Consider the following 6,000-nt stretch of genomic DNA (forward strand, 5'->3'; position numbering starts at 1 on the left):
CTGGGAGAAGTGTCTGTTCTCTTTTAAGAAGGAGAGACATAGAGAAAGCCATCCAGGGAAGAATGAGGAATGACAAATCTTCTAGCAACTCAATCCTATGCCCCCAGGCCCAGGAAGCATCAAAAAGCAGCATCAATCGCTGAGGTGGCAGAAGGGAAGTATCTTGTGGTCACAGGCAATATCTCCAGCAGTGGCGTCGACTGGAGGCCTCATTGCACAGATTCTTAGCAACAGTGCTGAGACTGGGTACCAAGATGAGTTAGAACAGCAGAAACTAGAACAAGCCTACAAGGTACTAGAAACCAAGGGAGTGAAGAAACCAAATCCCCACTCTCCAAATGAATGTGACTCTGCCTTCCCCCCACCCTCCACGGAAAGGTTGACAATGAGTTCTTCTCTCCAGTGTTACAGTAGATTCGTCTCTTCCTAATGATCGGGTCTTTTCTCGCCGGTCTCTCAGCATGAGAAAGCCAAGGTGATGCATGGACACATTCCCCCCCACCCCGGGGAGCCAAGACCTCTAACGCTACAGAGCCCAGCACCGTAGAGCAGGAAGCGTACATTTCCAAAGTAGACCACTTGGAGCAATGATAAGTAAGATGTCTCTCATTTTTACCCCATGTTTCCAAGCGCAAGTAGTCTACCTACTAGGGACATGACACCGTACAATGATGGGTGGCCAGGAATGCATACTTGGTCCCAGAGGATGACACCAGCCTTCACATGGTGTCAGCTCCAGCCCAGCACCTCAGCCGTGCCTTCCAAAGCGCGTTCCGTGGCTCTCTCAGGATGGCATTTTCTGAGTGTTCCGGTAGGTGAAGGACCAGTGAACCCAGGGTCATGGGCCCACTTCTGCATCGCCTGTGCAAGTAGATCACTTGGTCCAATGCTCTGTTGAGGGAGATCTCATTTCTGTGGGTCAGATGCTTCCGGATGTCCACGTTCCAGAAGACAGAGTGAATATTCCTCTTCTCTATTCCTCCCACTAAGTACAACTGAAAACTCTAGAAATTACACACATATTTTAAAAAAACCCGGAAGACACTGAAAGGTGGAGAACAGGTGGCTGACCAACTAGAGGCCATGGGACCTCAGGAACGACACAGTGGTAGTTTCTCTGGATTTTCTTCTGTCTCATACACCCCAGACTTGCAGCTAAAGAAAATGGCAACCTAGAAACACAAATGGGCATAGATGGAGGTGGAGGGGAGAACGTCCCAACAAAAGTCTGTTCTCTTTAGCCAAAGACCATGAATGGATCATTCTAGCAAGGCAGAAACTTCCAGACAGTAATCACTCTACTCCAGCCAAATTCCATAGAAAAACCTAAGACTCCACCTATGCTGGCAAAAACAGGTGGGGTGACCTTCCACCACCACAGACTATAACCACTCCCCACGCCCACACTGGGGTAGAGTCAGAAAGTAGGGCTCCTGTGTCTGAACAGTCCTCCAACGTATGAGCCATTGTTTGGTCATATAGTATGAATAACACAATGTCAGCAACAAGATGGACCAATGTGATGACCACATACCATGGCCCAAATGTCCAGGTCCCTCTACGATATTATTGCAGAAGGAGGGATGGTTCTAGAGGAGCAAGAATGTATACTTTTGACTCCCACATGAATAAGAACTCTTTCAGATTCTCCTCTGTGACAGGGCAAGAAAGGGATGCGGATACAAACCAAAGGCCACGTACCACGGACACGTTAGTGTTATTCACGAGCAAAGAGCATGTATAACACAGCAGCTGCAGTTCAGGATGCGGCTCGGTAGGGCTTGCCACAGGCTACTGTCATCCTCCAGGGTCCGTGTCAAGCCAGAGTGATACATTAAATGGAGACACGTTGGAGACCACCAACCCACATCCGTTGTGTTTTTAACGGTGGCACGAGCCACCACTGTTTCCCCCTATGATGTGGATGGGGTAAGGGAGCTCTTCAGAGGGCTGCATTGCTCTTTCCCCACCATGATACCTCACTGTGCAGGCCAGTACAGGGCTTCTGCTGACCCTCAAGTTTGCCGACTTCAAATTATACACGGGGGAGAGGAAAAATGACCCCCGGGAGAGCCTGTGGACCCCGGGAGAGCAGCTGTGAGCTGGACCGAGGCCAGCTATTACCTGGTCCCCACCCGCTCTTGCTGTAACAAAGCCCTGAAGTAATGCTTTAGGTTTCCAGGCACCATATCACCTTGAACCTGTGTCCTCAAAATCGTTGGGTACCACCCTGTTCTCAGCGGACAATTACCTAACGACATAGATCTTAACTTTCAGTGGGAGGGTGCTACTGGGGACATCATTGCCGTTTATACCGCCATGGTGTTACAAGGTCTTCTTCCAAGGGATTCGGCCTCTTCTATATGAACGGGTTCTAAGTCTGAAAACTGACCCCAGTCTTAAAACTAAAAAAGTGATTTTAACTCTTCATTGTGGTGGCTGCTCCCAGTTTCCTAATGATTCACTGTGTGTGTGTGTGTGTGTGTGTGTGTGTGTGTGTGTGTGTGATGGGAGTGAGCTCTTTTGTATCATTATTAAGACTTTTTTGGATGTGAGGGTGATCTGGCTGCAAAATCTGACACCCATTGATCTCCAGGGTTGATTCGGGTGATCTGGCTGGGTAGGTGGGTGTCCCCTTCCTCCCTCCCCCTCTCTGCTCCACGTGTGTCCCTCCTGAAGTTGTGCATGTGGTTGAAGAGGACCACTTCCTCTGTGACTGTTCTTCGGTCAAGGGCATATGAGTAGCCGCGCTCCCCTCTGGGAACCTCCAGACAGGCTCTCAGGGTCCATTTGTAGGAGAAGGTAGAGGAGTCGAGCTTCCAAGACTTCAGACCCACCCAAATGAGGTGCCGCATGCGGCCGTCTGCCTTTCAAATAAAAAGAATTTTTTTTTTAAAGAGCAGTTCTAGGTTCACAGCAAGAATGCGGGGGACAGAGATTTCCATATGCTCCCCACCCCACACACGCACAGCCTCCTCCGTTCTCAACGACCCCCGCCAGAGTGCCACATGTTACAATCGATGACCCCACTGACACATCATGAGCAATGAAAGTCCATAATTTACACCAGGGTTCACTCGCGGTGTTATATATTCTGTGGGTTTGGACAGATGTATAATGACACACACGCAGAGTACTTTCGCTGCCTCAGGATCTTCTGGGCTCCACCTGCTCATCCCTCCCTCCCCCCCGCCCCACCCCCAGCCACTCGTCTCTTTACGGCCTCTATAGCTTTGCCTTCCTCACAGTGTCATGGTTTGGATCACAATATGGAGCTTTTTCAGATAGGATTCTTCCACCTAATAATATGCATTTAAAGTTCTTCCGTGTCTTTTCAAGGCTTGATAGCTCATTTATTTTTATCTGGATGTGCCACCGTTGATGTATTCATTTCCCTACTGAAGAACATATTGGTTGCTTCCAAGTTTTGGCGATTGTCAGTAAAGCTGCTACTAACATCCGCGTGCAGATATTTGTGTGGACACAGGTTTTCAACTCCTTCGGGTGAATGCCAAGGAGAGCGATTGCTGGATTGTATGATGATCCTCCCTCCTCCTCCCTCCCCCCTCCCTCCCTAGTTTATTTCACTTGTCTGTAAGTATGCATCTCCATGCACATGTATCAGACACATATATGTCAGCATGCGTCATCAAATGCATTGTTAGTATTATTCTTTTGAACTGTTATCTGTTAGCTCAGTTAAGAGTAAGAGAAATAATAGGGCACCTGGTGGCTTAGTCAGTTAAGTGTCCAACTTTCGCTTGGGTCATGATCTCGCGGTTCGTGGGTTCGAGCCCCACGTCGGGCTCTGTGCTGACTGCCAGCTCAGAGCCTGGAGCCTGTTTCAGTCTGTATCTCCCTCTCTCTCTGACCCTCCCCTGCTCACGCAGTCTCTCTCTCTCCTAGAAATAAACAAAAATGTATATAAAAAAAAAGAGTAAGAGAAATAAGCTTTTGTTACCTTTACTTCTTCTTCAATGATCTTCCCTTAGGAGGTAGAAAGGGAGTTGGCCTCTCTCCCTCCATTTCTTTCAGATGCTCTCAAATGGTTACCCGTGAGGACAGTGTCTGGTAAGTGTCAGCAACATGGCCCTCAGACTGGCTAGAGCACAAACGTGAGCCTAGATGAGCTAAGTAACTACAGAGCCCAAGAGAAGCTCTAGGTGCGGGCATGGCTGTGGTTGGAGGTCAAGTGATGTCTGTTTCTTCCTACCTCCTCGCTCTGGTCTTCCCTGCGTTGGCTGCATCCTGAGGCTCCAGGTTGAAGCAACCCATCACCACCTCACACATCCAGGCCCGGACAAGAGTGTCTGTGCTGGGAGTTCTCCAAGGATTCTTGAACTTCTTCCCATTAGACTAAATCCCACTGCAAGAATGTTATACAACAATGAAAATAAATTCTCTCCAGCTGCCTGCCTCATTGTCAGTGCATGTTAGAAATAGGGCATTGAGTGGGAAATGTCATATAATGCCTTTTTTAAGCTCAAAAAGAAGCAAAGTTTAGCATATATAGTTTATAAATATATATGTCTGTGGTAAAATTATTTTTTAAAAGTCCTAAGGAATTTAGGGCACCTGAGTGGCTCAGTCGTTAAGCATCTGACTTTGGCTCAGGTCATGATCTCATGGTTTGTAAGTTTAAGTCGCACATCAGGTGAGCATGAGCCCCACTTCAGGTGAACACTAGCCCCACTTTGGGTAAGCCCCGCTTCTCTCTCTCTCTCCCTCTCTCTCTGCCCCTGGCTCACTTGCACCTTGTCTAAATAAATTTTAAAAAGCCAAAGGGATTTAAAACACAAAATTCAGGATAAGATGACCTCTACTGGGGAAGCAGAGGGCTGAAAGGAAGACACACTGGCAGTTTGGGGGAGTATTGATAATAATCTAATTCAGATATTATATATATGTGTATATATATATATTATATACATATATATAAACATATTTACTTTTGCATGAAAAATAAATTTCTCTTCCCAGCCCAGCAAAGCAAAAATCATAAAATAAGCCAGAGACTGAAAATAAAACCTCTTTCACCCAATGAGAAAAATCACACAGAAGATATTATGTCAGCTTTGTGTGCCCAGGAAAGCAGCTTTTTGGGTTTTCATTTATCTTATTCTCTCCTGGGCCTGACATACATATAAATGACTATATTTTTTATTTTCCATTTTGCTTGGGCTGCTGGGAAGCTCCAAAGTGGATTTCTGAGTTTCTGTTGACGTCCTGCCCTTCCACATTGACAACCTCACTTCCTCTGTGGTCTTACTTCAGAAGCTGGAATGGTGTCTGCCTCTCAAATCCAGGCTAGGGACGTACTTTAGCCAGTGTGCGGTTGTTTTGACGTGGATTTACCTTTTACCTTTTTATCTGAGGGGAAAGGCACAAATCCCAAGAGTATGGCTCCCTTAAATGTTCACAAACTGCACACAGCCACAGAACCAGCCTGGAGGAAGTCTCAGAATGTTCCGAGCACTTGTGCTCATGTCTCCTCCTGGCCATCCACACCTCTCCAAGGCAAACTACCAGCCAGCTTCTAACCCAGACATTCCAGCTTGACGGGTCTTTTGTTTTTGTTTTTAAATGGAGTTTCTGAAAGTTACCAACCAGGAAATCTGCATTTGGCATAAGTCTTGCATCACTTGCCTTTTTCTATCTCTTGACTCCAATTTCTTTTTTATTTATTTATTTTTGAGAGAGAGACAGAGAGAGTGCGAGCAGAGGCGGGGGAGAGAGAGAGACACAGAATCTGAAGCAGCTCCAGCCTCCGAGCTGTCAGCACAGAGCCCGACACAGGGCTCGAACCCACGATCCGTGAGATCATGACCTGAGCTGAATTCGGACGCTCAACCGACTGAACCCCCCAGGCGCCCCTCTACTGACTCCAATTTCAATGTGTTTGTACTTTTGATCCCCCTGAGTCTCTCGTACAACAAGGCAGCATTAGAGAAATAAAGAAATATATCAAAAAGCAGGGGGAGGGGGAAGGAGGGAAAAGAT

The sequence above is a fragment of the Hyaena hyaena genome, unplaced genomic scaffold, assembly GCF_003009895.1.
Source record: "Hyaena hyaena isolate Hyena2069 unplaced genomic scaffold, ASM300989v1 scaffold_201, whole genome shotgun sequence".
NCBI lineage: Eukaryota > Metazoa > Chordata > Mammalia > Carnivora > Hyaenidae > Hyaena > Hyaena hyaena.